The following is a 14,707-nucleotide window of genomic DNA, read 5'->3' as shown; positions in this document are numbered from 1 at the left end:
CTCCTCCTGATCATAATAATAATATCCCCTTTGCCCCCTATTGTATGCATTAAAATTAAAAACCACATACACTCACCTGGGTTTCATGGTCACGTAATCGCTACGTCTAGTGCCAGTCCCTAGCATTGGTGAGGCTGGAGACTGATTGTAGCAACCACGTGACCGTGTAATGTGAAAATCAGTGCAAAACCAATGCTGAGTGAACTTCAGAGCCCATGAGCCGAGAAGACAGACCCCGGTGAGTAAATGTGTTTTTTTTATTTTATGTCACTTCTGCAGTCAAATAAAAAAAAAATTGTCACCCCCAGCACCGGCCCCAGGACCCAATCGACCCACTGGGAATTTTCCTGGTGAGTTCACTGGCCAGTCCACCCATGCCTATCATCAATAGAAGACCTGAGAACAAAGATCCCCATTTCAATTTTCTGGTTTCGCCTGTCGCTAGCTGGTAATTTGACTCATTTTGACCACTACATTCCTCACTGTTTATTAGCAAGAGCTAACCTACTGGCAGAAAGCTACACGATAAGATGTGCCGCTAAAGTAGAGGATGTATATATACATTGTAGCTGCATGGTGCATCAACAAATACAAATGCTGAAGGGGTTAATATTTGCAGTTTCAGTGCACTGGTGTTGATTGACAGTTCCTGATCAATTCTGAATTAAAAGGGATTTTAATATCATATAGCTACAAGAAAAAGTAAGTGAACCCTTTGTAATTAACTCTTTTTCTACATTAATTAGTAAAAAATGTGGACTGGTTGTTATATACAGGACAATTATAGACAAACAACTGTAGTTGCCTGAGGTTGGGGCCCCCACAGCTCTTGTTTGGCTATCTCATGTGGAATGTGTATGTGTGTATGTCTGTGTCATTGTTGTCACAACCAACTTGTATGTTCTTGCACCCCTGTCACCCTAACCTGCTCTGTGTGTTGTGAGCGGTTTCTGTCTGGGTTAGGATTGATTGGGGGGCAGAGTTTAATGTAGGGAGAGAGACAGAGAAGAGAAGATGTGGTAGGAGAGATCGGACACAAGAGGGAAAGCTGAGTCTCAGACCAGCCAGTCTGAGCCAATCACAAGCCAGGGAGATAGTGATACAAAGATGGTGGACCCAGCCGTCAGAGAGACTTTTTCCTCCCTGCAGCAGCGAAAGTACGAGTCAGAGCAGACCCCACGGAATCTGGAAGGAACACAGGCCTAGGCATTGTGAGTGCAAATTATCCCAACTAGGTCAGAAGTCCAATAATATTTGTGTATATTTATTAAAAGCGCCAAAATTGGGCAATTTTTTTTTAAATTCTCATTTTTTCACATTTTCAATTGTAATATAATAAATATGTACAAACATACTGTACACATTTTTGCTAGGATATATATTTCCATCCGTTTACCTTATTTTGGATGCAGATTTGAAAAGCTTTCGTTTTTTTAACCATTTAGAAGCCGTACAAATTTAACATTGATTACACTGCCCAATGATGATTTTGTTTCGGGCTCAAAATTAGCGTATTCTTATGTATTTTCATCTGCTGAATTCAAAAATCAACATACAAATGACCGATTAGCTCTTGCTTTGGAGATACAGTGACATATCATTTCTTAGAGTTTACATTCTTATTTTGTTGGAGGTTTTTTTGGGGTGGGGGTAGTTCTCACACCTCTCATCTGACATAACACAACGTTCTCCATATGTTTGTAGGTTATAAACATAATAAGTGTTGCTATGACTGAGTTTCATATTGTTTTTGCTTTACCTTTTCTCAGAATTTCTGGTTTTGGAGTGCCTTTGAAGTGTAACATTTTCTATATCAAAATGCCACAAAAATGTGTAAATTTAGTGAAGAATTTTTGTTACATTTGTGGTGAAATAACATTTTCGTCTCAGAAACGCAATCTTATAAAGACTGCCTATCAGCATTATTTTGGTATGAATGTAGGGGACCATGATAAGTCATGGGCTCCACATATATGTTTCAACTCTTGCTCAGTTAAACTACGAGATTGGCTGAAAAATAAAAAATTATCTATGGCTTTTGCCGTGCCTATGGTTTGGCAGTAGCCTACAAACCATACAGATGACTGCTATTTCTGCTTGACTCAGCCTATAAAGGAAGGATTGTCAATGAAGAAAACAGGAACAGTTCAATACCCAAATCTTCCATCTGCTATTCCACATTCAGATAGTTGACCAGTTCCTATTCCACCCCAACATTATGAGTTTAAAGTAGAAACTGAAGAAAGTGTGGAAAAAGAAGAACTCAACAAGCCTTCCACATCCCATGACCCTGACTTTGAGGTAAAAGATGATACATGGCACAGACTGAGTCACGCGGAGTTGAGGGATCTCATTCGAAAGCTTGACTTGTCAAAGGAGAAGGCGTAACTTCTAGGGTCAAGACTACAGCAATGGAGTCTTCTCCAACGTCAGGGGGATCTGCTTCTTTTTTTCGGAATAAAACCAATCTGGTTGCTTGCTGCGACGTTAATGGCTGGATAAAATGTTTGAATCTGAACCATGATCCAACTAAATGGAGGCTATTCATAGACTCCTCCAAGCTTAGTTTGAAAGCTGTATTACTTCACAACAGCAACCGTCTTCCTTCTTTTCCTGTTGGTCATGCAGTTCACGTGAAGGAGACTTTTATGCAAACATGACAGCCCTCCTCGACTCAATCAAATATGCTGAACACAAGAGGAAAATCTAAAAGTCATGGTTGTACTCTTAGGAATGCAACTGGGGTACACTAAATACTGTTGCTTTTTATGTATGTGGGACAGTAGGGATAGGAAAATATTTGAAAAGAGGTCTGCAGCACTTGGAGTAGGGATAGGAAATCAGATTACATTCAAGCGGACTGGCCTGCAATAAATCTTGACTCTGCCGAGAAAAATGTCGTTGCTGAGCCTCTTGTGGACCCAAAAGATGTTCTTCTTCTACCCCTTCATAAAAAGCTTAGTTTAATGAAAAAACAAAATGGTAAGAATTTTGCCATGGATTTTGGTGCAGTTTGCCTTAGGTCTTAAAGGTTGAATTCTGCTCTCAAAACCCACATACAGATTTAGAATCCGCCATGTACACTCATTGTCAAAAAACAATCTCTCCCATAAGAGAAGTTGTTGGAATGGAATGAAACTTTCTCTCTGATATTTGATACAAGTAAGTGATTACAATATCAGTGCAAAAGGATAATTTATTGTGAAAAACTGACCCCTTGAAAGGAGGCTCTAGTACCCTGCTGTATCGTCTCTATCTTGCATACAAGATTTGATAAGGGGGAGCATGGAGGCTCTAGTACCCTGTTGTACCGCCTTTTGCTTGCATACAAGATGTCATAAGGGTGGGCATAGAGGTCTAATACCCTGTTGGGCCGCCTCTAGCTTGAATGCAAGATGTGATAAGAGATGCATGAAAGTTCAAGTACGCTGTTGTACTACCTCTAGCTTGGATGCAAGATATGATACAGGTGGCTATGGATGTCAGAGAAATTCTAAGTACAGCACCAATCAGGCCCACCCCACTTGCCCCGCTGCCGGCGGTAAAGAAGAAAACACCACACACGGAAGTCTGGTATAGTTCCTCACACGGGGACATGACTGCGCCGCGCGCTTTATTACAGATTACATGGGATCTCATACCCTTTGGTCTCATAACTAGAAATGGGTGATGAGCTCATTGGCTCAACTCCACCGTATAACCATATATGGAAAGTCCGGATTTCCGGCCTGAGATAGTGAAAGTTCAGATGCATAGTTGAACAGTCGTTATCTTGATATGGCGCCTCTGGCTTATGTACAGAAAATCACGTATTCAATTAACTCCAGTGCAAAGAATCACCCACTCAATTCTAAGAAAGCAGCTAAGCATGCATTCTCCATATCTCTTCTCTCCTTCACTTTAACCTTCATCCAGTTTCTTTGGACATTCTTTCTCTGTTTGCCTTGCAAAGCATCTTGTCATATCTGATGTAAGGCGAAGTATTGTTTTTCATAGAGTTAGTACATATGAGAATAAAGTTAGTATACATATAAAAAGAAAGGCACATAACTATATCTATATAAATGTATATATTCCAGTGTTTTCTTTTCTACCTACAAGGATATATATATTTCCTTCTCAAACCCCCCTAAAAACTTAATACGGAGATCAAGCACCAGACCTTGCACTCTTCCTCGGTCGCCTCTCCCTTGTGTCAGGGTTTCTCCACTGCCCGTAAGTCCCTACTCCTAGGAGGGGGGATCCCTACCTCACCTCAGAAGGAGGCCATGGATTCCCTGGGCTTATTTCCGGGCATCCATACCCTCTATCTGTACAAGTTAACACCCCACAGGGTGTCCCCTCGCCGGAAGCTAAGGTCTTCTGCACTATCCCTAGGCAAATGGGAAGTCCACTGACAGTTCATCTTAGGAGATCGGGGCAGGCGAAGTACTAGTACATTTCTCCATTCTTCTGGTAACTTACGTGGTTGGCATTATCGGAACTGGCTCTTCATCTTTTTCAAACAAGGGAAATTTTGGTGTCATATTGTCCAGTCCCTTACTCACACTCTTTTTGATCAAAGGGATAATACACATACAGAAAGTTGCATACCCAACCTCTTTCTGCTAAAATCATATCCAGGGCCACTCTAGGGCCATGGATGCAGTGGGCCCTAACTGGTCAGCTAACCCTTGTAAAGCATCTCTGGTGTAGTTTACAAATCTCTGCCGATTGTAATAGATATAATTCATCCAATCTACATTATTATTAACAGTGACAATAGCAAATAAGGACTCAAAACCTGCTTTAATCTGATCTCAAGAATTAAATTCATCCCGCACCCCCCTTGGCACTCCTATTACATCTATGTATACATGTGGATCAAAGTTACCACCTTGAGTGTCAACATCTCTCTTAGCACGATGCGGTGTTGGATTCTTACCCTCAGTGTACTCTTCATATTGCACATTTGATTGTATTAATTTGTTCTGAAACAGGGGGCTAGTGTACAGTAGTCAAAGGTGTGTGTTAGAGGAATTGTACCACATTATAGCATGTAAAGGATATGCAGGATCATGAGTTTTTTCAGTGCGAAGTGTGGATCCAAGTGGGCTTTCCTTCGAGCTTGACTGCAGTGGGGGTGGTAAGCAACATCTGGTAAGGACCTTTAAACAGGGTTTCTCTCTCAAACTTTTTACATAGACCCTGTCACCTGGGTTCAGATTGTGACACTCATCTGTAGGACCTGGGAGAAAAGCAGAGACTGCAGAATGCATTATTGACAATTCCTTGGAGAGACCTATGACAAAATTAACAAGAAAATCATTCCCCAAACTCTGATACTGTGGCATGTACCCTCCTAAGAAAAAGAAAAACCAATGGGAGACACTCAATTCAAGATTTGCCCGTTTTCTTCATTGCCTTTTGTATCTACTTTCCCACTACTCCGTGGATGGTAGGGTGTGTGAAAAGCCTGGAATATACCCAAAACAGACATGATGTGTTGCATTATTTCACCTGTGAAGTGTGTACCTTTGTTTGACTCAATCACTTCCGGTACCCCGTATCTCCGGATTACCTCATTCATGAGCTTCTATGCGGTTACCTGCTTATTTACTTTGGCAACAGAGTAGGTCTCCAACCTGAAAAACATCAACAACAACAACAAGCACATATTCATGCTTCCCAACAAGTGGGAGCTGAGTGTAGCCAATTTGCAATCCCTGAAATGGGTAGAGTGGTCTAGGCAAGTGTTATGTGGCAAATTTACTTCTGCCCTGTTGCTTACGGCAAAGATCATGCAAAATTGGACAAATGATGCAGCAGCTACAGAAAACCAAGGAGCCACCCGTCCTCGTTCATGCGTTGACATAGAGGTGCGTCTTTCCGTGCGTCAGCTGGGCCATCATGGGGCACAGGGACCGTGGTAGGCAAGTGCTGTTGACTGTTCACCATATGCTGTCCCTTTTTATTCCATTTTTCCTTTTCTTCCTTGCTGGCTTGTAACTGTAAAGTCTTTAGCATATCAAAGTTCAAAGTTTGTATCAAAGTCCAAATTCATATCAAAGTCCAAGATCATATCAAAGTCCAAGGTTTAGTCAAAGTTATTGTTAAATTCTTCTTTTCTTCTTTTCTTCCACGGCTTGAGGGCCGCTACTTTTGCTGTGTGGTCTGTGATGGTGTTGCCTCTTGCTTCTCCGGTGTAGGAATTGATGTGAGCTTTCCACTTTGTCGGGTAGAAGTAGGGCCTCCGTGAGACCGCTGCATCATTTTTAATTGGCTGTCCTGCTGAGGTAAAAAACTGTCTGGCCTTCCCTGTTGGGCCGTAATCATGAGCTATGCCAAATGCATACCGGGAGTCAGTGTAAAAGGTTGCCGTCTTACCTGTGGCCACTCTACTCGCCTCAGTGATGGCCTTTTTAGTTCCGCTTCTTGTACTGCGACATGCGGAGCATTCTGCTTTTAGGACATCTTGTTGTGTGACCACTACATATCCAGTGTGGAGTCGTCAATCACCCTGGTACCATCTATAAAAAACAACTCAAAATATGCATTGTTAACAAGGGCTTTCAGTAACTTTTTAAAACTTAAATTTTCTTGTTGCATCAATGCTAGACAATCAGGCTGATATTCTATTTCAAAAAGATCAGAATCTTGTTGCAAAAAATTTAAAAATGGCTGATTTGCAATACCTAGATCACCTATGCCTTCTCCTCCCCCCCCCCCTTTGAACCAGGATACTCAATTGTAAGAAGAGTAGCCAAGTTCAAGGTAGTATCACATTGTAAAAAGATTTGATGGATGCAGATAAGGCCTGTAAGATGTTAGCACCAATAACAGAGACATGAGTTACATCGGGGCAGAATAATCTACAAACATCTATTAATATTGGAAATGTGATATCCTTTAAGCAAATTCATTATTAATCTGATCCTGCCTGCAATGTCTTATCAAATTTGAGAGAGAGAAAAAAAAACAAAAAAACTTTTACTAGCTGCTCAAGATCCTCACCCCCTCCCTTGTGGACAAGAGGGATGAAACATTACGTCCTTTACATCATCTAGCTCCACCCCTTCGATATTGGTCGCTTGCGTCTTTTTTTTTCACACCTTCATTTCAGCTTAACCGTCCAAGCATCCACATCACAACCAAGTAAAGTCCCATGCATGGGGGGGACCTCCATCCCTAGTCAATATCTGCATCACACATCCCACATTCATCACAGCCTGAGCACTGGGCATTAACTTTCATCCATCCATGCGCTCAAGTCTGCTCCGTCACCCCCTATTGAAGGTGTCCCAGTACACACAGACGCACAGACAAAAAAAAGTTTGACAAACAAACATACATCAGTTGAAAAACATTGAGGTGAGTGCTATAATGTTATAAAGTACATGATTCTATTGAGATGAGATTGTGAATGAGCGCTATCTTTGACAAATTATGTGAAAAAAGTTTGCTGAGTGACTGAGACATTCTCTCTTTCTTATTTACTGAAGCTATTATATGCTATATTAAACGCTAAAGTATTTTAGTTTCTGTGACCCTGAGTTTGGAGTGAAATCTGAAAGCCCCCACCTTTGTAAAACCAACTGTTATCTCTCCGAATATGCATTCACTGACTGAGTTGTTTTGCATTTTCAACCCCTGTATAAGTAAGAATATACCTTAGAAATTGCTATATTTCCTGCCTTGTAAGACAGTATAATTAATTAAATTCATTATAAGCTTTCATTCCATTTAAGCAAGCAAAGATATTTTCCAGGGTCATTATTTCATTCTCTCTACTTTATCGCTTGACCTTGAAAACTAAACACAAGCTCTGCAGCTTCATGTAAACAATCTTTCTCATCTAAAAGCAAGCTCAGTTAACCATTTGCACATACAGTATATACATATATACACATATATATATCCATCTAGTATGGATTATACATATTATACACCTTTTCCTCTCTCTTTGCCAACAAATCACATGCATTGTAACCTTCTTCTCGACTTTGCTTGTTCCCCATATTTCTCTCCCTACCTAACTGCCAATGTAACCTTCAATAGACACTCTCCCGACACCCTCTTGATCACTTACTGTACTTTCCAACATTTCACTTACGGATACTTTACTAAACAAATAATGTGTACATACTTAACTTTCTCTGACTGTCTCTCTCTCCTCCTCACTCCAGCACTTTCTAGGAAACCTTGGTCTTTCAAGGCACGCTTCTTGGTCCTAAAGACCTCCTCCCAGACACCATGCTGTAATCTACCGTGCGGGTCCTTGTTACACATTTTCATAAGTTTTCTTACATTTTACACATTGGAACTCCTGTCTCTCCTCCACCAATTGATCCGCACGGCGGCGGCCCATAAAGGGCTCTGTCTTCTTTAATAAGATCTTACGCATATTAGAACAACAACAATAATAATAACACGCTCCATAGAGTGCATCCCTCTTAATTCCAAATTGTCAGCCCCTTATATACCGGCAAAACAACCGAGGGTCCTTTCTCCTATGGAACCAGCCTCACAGAATGCATCTCTCTGAAATCAAATCGTTAGCCCCATATATAAGGCAAAACAACCGAGAGTCCCTTTTTCTATGAGACCTATCTCATAGAGTGCATCTCCTCCTCTGCTAAACCATTAACTAACTAAACTAAAACCGAGGGTCCCTTCTACTATGAGACAAAATGAAAAGTAAGAGGAAAAAAAATTCTGCAGATACAACAATCTCCACTATTGTTAAAACACTATGGACTTCAAAGTACAAATAGACTACAGACTAGTTTCTGGGTGAGCGATTGGTGCGCATATCACGGTCAGTGGTCCATGACGGCAAACCCGAAGCCCACACGAGTTACCGTGTAGAACTCTTAACCCAACCCGTCCGGTCACAAAACACAGATAGTCCCTCCTGCTGCAAGACTCGCAGTGTAAAACACAACATAAATATATGCTGGTCTTACGTGGAGTTCTGTGAGTTGATCAGGCTCGGTTTGCAGCAGGACGGCTTCCCCGTGGCGTGGATCCGGGTGGACAGGGCTGCACGGCTCCGGTTTTGTCGTCCCGGGTTTCGGCACCATTTGTCAGAGAAATTCTAAGTACAGCACCAATCAGGCCCACCCCACTTGCCCCGCTGCCGGCGGTAAAGAAGAAAACACCACACACGGAAGTCTGGTATAGTTCCTCACACGGGGACATGACTGCGCCGCGCGCTTTATTACAGATTACATGGGATCTTATACCCTTTGGTCTCATAACTAGAAATGGGTGATGAGCTCATTGGCTCAACTCCACCGTATAACCATATATGGAAAGTCCGGATTTCCGGCCTGAGATAGTGAAAGTTCAGATGCATAGTTGAACAGTCGTTATCTTGATATGGCGCCTCTGGCTTATGTACAGAAAATCACATATTCAATTAACTCCAGTGCAAAGAATCACCCACTCAATTCTAAAAAAGCAGCTAAGCATGCATTCTCCATATCTCTTCTCTCCTTCACTTTAACCTTCATCCAGTTTCTTTGGACATTCTTTCTCTGTTTGCCTTGCAAAGCATCTTGGCATATCTGATGTAAGGCGAAGTATTAAGTTTTTCATAGAGTTAGTACATATGAGAATAAAGTTAGTATACATATAAAAAGAAAGGCACATAACTATATCTATATAAATGTATATATTCCATTGTTTTCTCTTATCTACCTACAAGGATATATATATTTCCTTCTCATGGAGGCTCTAGTAGTCTGCTGTACCACCTCTAGCTTACATACAAGATGTGATAAGGGCAGCATGGAGGCTCTAATACCCTGTTGTACTGCCTCTAGCTTGCATACAAGATGTGATAACGGTGGGCATAGAGGCTCTAGTATCCTGTTGTACGGCCTCTAGCTTGGATGCAAGATGTGGTACAGCATGCATGAAGGCTCTAGTACCCTGTTGTACCACCTCTAGCTTGGATGCAAGATATGATATGGGTGGCTATGGAGGCACTAGTACCCCGTTGTACCATCTCCTGCTTAGATAAAAGATGTGATATGGGCAGGCATGGAGGCTCTAGTACCCTGTTGTACCGCCTCTAGCCTGGATGCAAGATGGGATATGGGTGGGCATGGAGGCTCTAGTACCCTGTTGTACCACCTCTAGCTTGAATACAAGATGTGATACGGGGGCATTGAGGCTCTAGTACTCTGTTGGGCTGCCTCTAGCTTGGATGCAAATTGTGATACAGGGGGGCATGGAGGCTCTAGTAACCTATTGGGCTGCCTTTAGCTTGGATACAAGATGTGATACAGGCGGGTATCCTGTTGCATCATTTGCAGGGAACGGGGCTTATGGCTGGCATCAGTATTGTGGAGGGAGTGTGGGGACTCCCACTGCTTCCCTAAAAGAAGCTCTGCAACTTCCTCCTACACCAAGTCCCTCCGGCTCCTGATATGGTACTCCACTCTCCTGATGTACCACAGGATGGGGTGCCCCTGCACCAGATAGATCAAGTGCTCCTCGTCTATATAAATGTATGTCGTGTTTTTGAAAGTTGCCAACAACTCCTGCCTCCACGCTGCTCCAAACAGGCCTCCACACTGCTAAGAAGCTGATGAGCACGTCCGCTTAAATTTGCATATATTCCCATAGCAATACGCATGAAAATGCATCACAGAAACATTGCAAGACAACACAAGGCAATGCGAGAATACAGAGGGTCCTTAGGAACACATGGGCAAGAAGACATACCATTCTGAAACAAGACAGGACATGCTGCGGTTTTTAATTCTCGCAGGATCACATAAAGAGAAAAGTCGCACATGGGAATAAACACATTGAAAAAAATACATTTCATAGTTGTGTCATTTTCCGGGCTCTTGCATCGCAGAAAACTGGCGCAAGTTTCTCGCCTGTGTGATTCCGGCCTTAGAAGTAAAGAGACATTCATGTCTGAAAATTATTTTGATAGTGTATATTTTGATGTTCTGCAGCAGCTGTGGCACAGCACTAAAAAATACACCCTGCAGCTGGTAGGATAACGGTGTGAGAATGGCATTTTTTGCCACATTTTAGAGTCCTAAGGAAAATGATCATACTATATACATTTAGAAGAACTTTTATATATGGCTTTAAGCTAAGCACAAAACTTTATATTCCCAGTAAAGTAATGGAGCAGCTTAGAGTTAAGATAAGTAGGTATATTTTCATAGATGCTAAATAAACAAAAATTAACTTCAAAGTCAATTAGTTTGAATTATTATGTTTAGTTTACCTGTTTGTACAACAGCTTCTTGGATTTCGCATAAACATTCATCTTGAGCTCCCAAAGCTTTTCTGAAATTTAATTTGTTTTAAAGGGGTTGTCCCGAGGCAAAACCGCAAAATTTTATATTATTAGCCCATTCCCCCTGTCACCCCCCGTCATAAAGCAGCCCTTTTGAGCGGTTATAAACCGCATCCTACTTACAGTTTAGCAGAAATAATAACTTTTAAACTTCTCCATGTAAGATGGCGCCTGCGTTGTCCCTGGGTGCGTTCCACGGTGCAATGCTCGCTCTTCCTGGAGGCCTTCATGCGCGCTCCCGAGACGTGAGCAGGTGACTGACGTCATCGGTGGAGGCGTGCACTTGCAAATGAATGAAACGCCGCTCCAGCCGCCACATTGGCTGGTCGGCAGAAAGCGTCACAGCGGGAGGTGGAGTCTACCGGAGAAAACAGCAAACAGCTGTTTCTCCCATCTCTTGACCACACAGAAGCGCAGGTAAGTGCACCTTTCCGCGGTACTCTTTCATGCTTTTATTAGCACAGGATCATTGCCTTATGCAGTGAGTCTGTGCATGAAAAATGTATTGTGCATGCCCTGTATAGTAATGTGTCTTACATTTTTATAGTGCCTGCCATGTGCTGCGTTTTTTTTTTCCTGCTGTGTGCTGCTATCGCGACTGCAGTGTTTATTGTGCATGCCGCCTGCTTCCATTCGCCTGCCATGTGCTTATTTTTTTTTTTTGTGCCTACCGTGTGCTTTCATGTGCCTGCCGTGTATTTTTTTTTTCTTTTTTTTTGTGCCGGCTTTTTTTTTTTTTTTTTTTTTTTTGTGCCTGCCGTGTGCTTTCATGTGCCTGCAGTGTATTTTATTTTATTTTTTTGTGCTTGCCGTGTGCTTTTATGTGCCTGCCGTGTGCCTGCCAGGGGTATTTTTTATTTTTTTGGTGCCTGCCGTGTGCTTCCATGTGCCTGGCGTGTTCTCGTTTTTTTTGTGCCTGCCGTGTGCTTCCATATACCTGCCGTGTGCCTTCCATGTGTTTTTTTGTTTTTTTGTTTTATTTTGTTTTTTGCCTGCCGTGTGCTTCCCTTTTTTTTTTTTGTGCCTGCTGTGTGCTTCCATGTGCCTGCCGGGTTCTAACATGTGCCTGCCGTGTGCTTCTGTGTGCCTGCCATGTGCTGCTTTTTTTTCTGTGCCTGCCGTGTGCCTGCCATGTCCTTTTTTTTTTATTCTTTTTTGTGCCTGCCGTGTGCTTCCATGTTTTTTTTTTTTTTGTGCCTTCCGTGTGCTGTTTTTTTTTTTGGTGCCTGCCGTGTGCTTCTTTTTTTGGGGGGGCCTGCCGTGTGCTTCCATTTGCCTGCCGTGTGCTTCCATGTGCCTGCCGTGTGCTTCCGTTTGCTGCTTTTTTTTGTGCCTGCCGTATGCTTCCATGTGCCTGCCATGTGCTGCAATGTGCATGTGACTGCAAACCGCTTTGAATCAGCATACATTCCGCACAATTCATTCATACAATTATCATGCAATCTTCGGAAAATTTGCATGGAATAGACATAGCATCTGCATGCAATCTACACACAAACACTGCCTTCAATCGACACTATTAACCTGCATTCTACATACAATATGCATGCTATCTGCCTACAGACTGCGGATAATGCTAGCTATCAACAATCTGTCCACAATCGCCCAGTAATCAATCTAAAATTTGCCTAAATTATGCCTGCCATGGACCTTTAAAAGATTGTTATTAGAAAATGCTGCTGCTTCCATAACTGTTATTGAAGTGCCACTAACTTGGTGTTTTTTTGTTTTTTTTAAAGTTTTTTTGTAGTCCAATTCAAGAACAAACATGTACCAGGAAGATCTTGAATTTGAGGAGCTTGATTATTCATCCGATTCTTTTGGAGAGGTAAGTTTTTGCTGAAAATAGAAAGGTTGCAGCAAACCAATGGTAATAAACAGAATACATTTTTTTTTTTTTTAGCAGGACTTTTAATCTGATAGCGAGGAAAATGATGAGGATTTCCCCGAAACTCGGCATTATTCGGCGGTATGTGTTGAAATATGTATAAAATTTTTTTTGTTTATTGTTTGAAACCGCAACTATGCATCAGTCCTGTACAATTTATTATTTCAATACATTATTTCATGTGTGTATATACATACACACACGTGTGTATATACACACACACGTGTGTGTGTGTATATACACACACACGTGTGTGTGTGTATATACACACATGCGCGTGTGTATCTGTATATACATACACACGTAGGAACGAGTGTATGTGTATATACAGTCACACGTAGGAACGAGTGTATGTGTATATACAGTCACACGTAGGAACGAGTGTATGTGTATATACAGTCACACTTAATTACGTGTGTACACACACATTATATTTAATATATATATATATATATATATATATATATATATATATATATACACACAGACACACGCGTGTACGTGTTTAGGCATACACCGGTACGCACGCGTGTACGTGTTAATGCATACACACCCGTAAGTCAGTATATACATACAAACACGTACGTACATCTGTGTATATACATACAAACTCGTACGTACGTCTGTGTATGTATGCACATATACATACAGGAATCTGTGCCCTGCCTAATAAGGATGATCATGCCGCTTTCAGCAACACCATACAATTAAAAATGTACCCCTTCCTTTTTTCCTAAAACATTAAATACAGTATTCTTCATATTAATCCCTTCTTAGGTTCAACAACAACTGGCAGACTCGCTATATGCTCAGGCGGACATAAGCAGTCTCCAGTGTTTTCAAAACGATCCGCAGGGTGCACCAGAAGCGGGTGCTTCAGGATCCACTGAAGATCCCCATGGCAGGCTTGCCAACAAAGAGTGGTGTCACTGTGGGCAGTGCATTTGCATGCCCACAGTGGCGGAGTGTGTCTGTTGTCGAGAACACAAAGTAGTCCTACAGATGTTACCAGAAGCTTGCGTATGTGTTACACAACATCCGTTATTTGCTCAGTATGCGCTTGTGCGCGAAAACATAGAACACGCGATAAGACTATCTGCACTGGTCACCCGGAGACAGTACGACACCACAAACAATAGGTATTTATTACAATTTTATTGTACAACACACAAGACAATGCAAGTATAATTTTTAACAAAGGAAAAAGTTTATTTGAAAAGGAAAAAAGGTTAGTGAAAAAGGCAACATGGAAAAACATAAGATATCAATGCGTCTTTTTTTTTTGTTTTCATGTAGACTATTAAAATTTTTTTAATAAGTTTAGAAATATTAATATATTTCCTTTCGTTTTTTCTTAGGGTTATGCGTGTGGGCGCATATCGCTCTTATACAGCGTGGATACATGGATTCTTGGGGAAAAACAATAGAATCCCCATACCAGCGTGTGTGATTAAATCAATACGGACAGCTTACCCTGATCCGCAAGGAAATTACACTGGTTTCCAGTTCTA

The 14,707-nt window shown here is 41.6% G+C and overlaps 1 long non-coding RNA gene across 1 annotated transcript in view; it reads left to right on the top strand.

The window, feature by feature from the left end:
* LOC136619798 (uncharacterized) overlaps nucleotides 1-13,340 on the top strand; it is a 29,661-nt gene extending 16,321 nt beyond the window's left edge. The window contains exons 2-3 of the long non-coding RNA XR_010791039.1: nucleotides 13,048-13,136; nucleotides 13,212-13,340. This is a non-coding gene — a long non-coding RNA (uncharacterized lncRNA). The remainder of the gene's footprint in view (nucleotides 1-13,047; nucleotides 13,137-13,211) is intronic.
* Nucleotides 13,341-14,707: the final 1,367 nt, after the last annotated feature.

Source organism: Eleutherodactylus coqui, chromosome 3 (genome assembly GCF_035609145.1).
Source record: "Eleutherodactylus coqui strain aEleCoq1 chromosome 3, aEleCoq1.hap1, whole genome shotgun sequence".
Lineage (NCBI taxonomy): Eukaryota > Metazoa > Chordata > Amphibia > Anura > Eleutherodactylidae > Eleutherodactylus > Eleutherodactylus coqui.
Note: the sequence above shows the minus strand (reverse complement) of the source record. Positions and strands in the feature narration are given on the sequence as shown.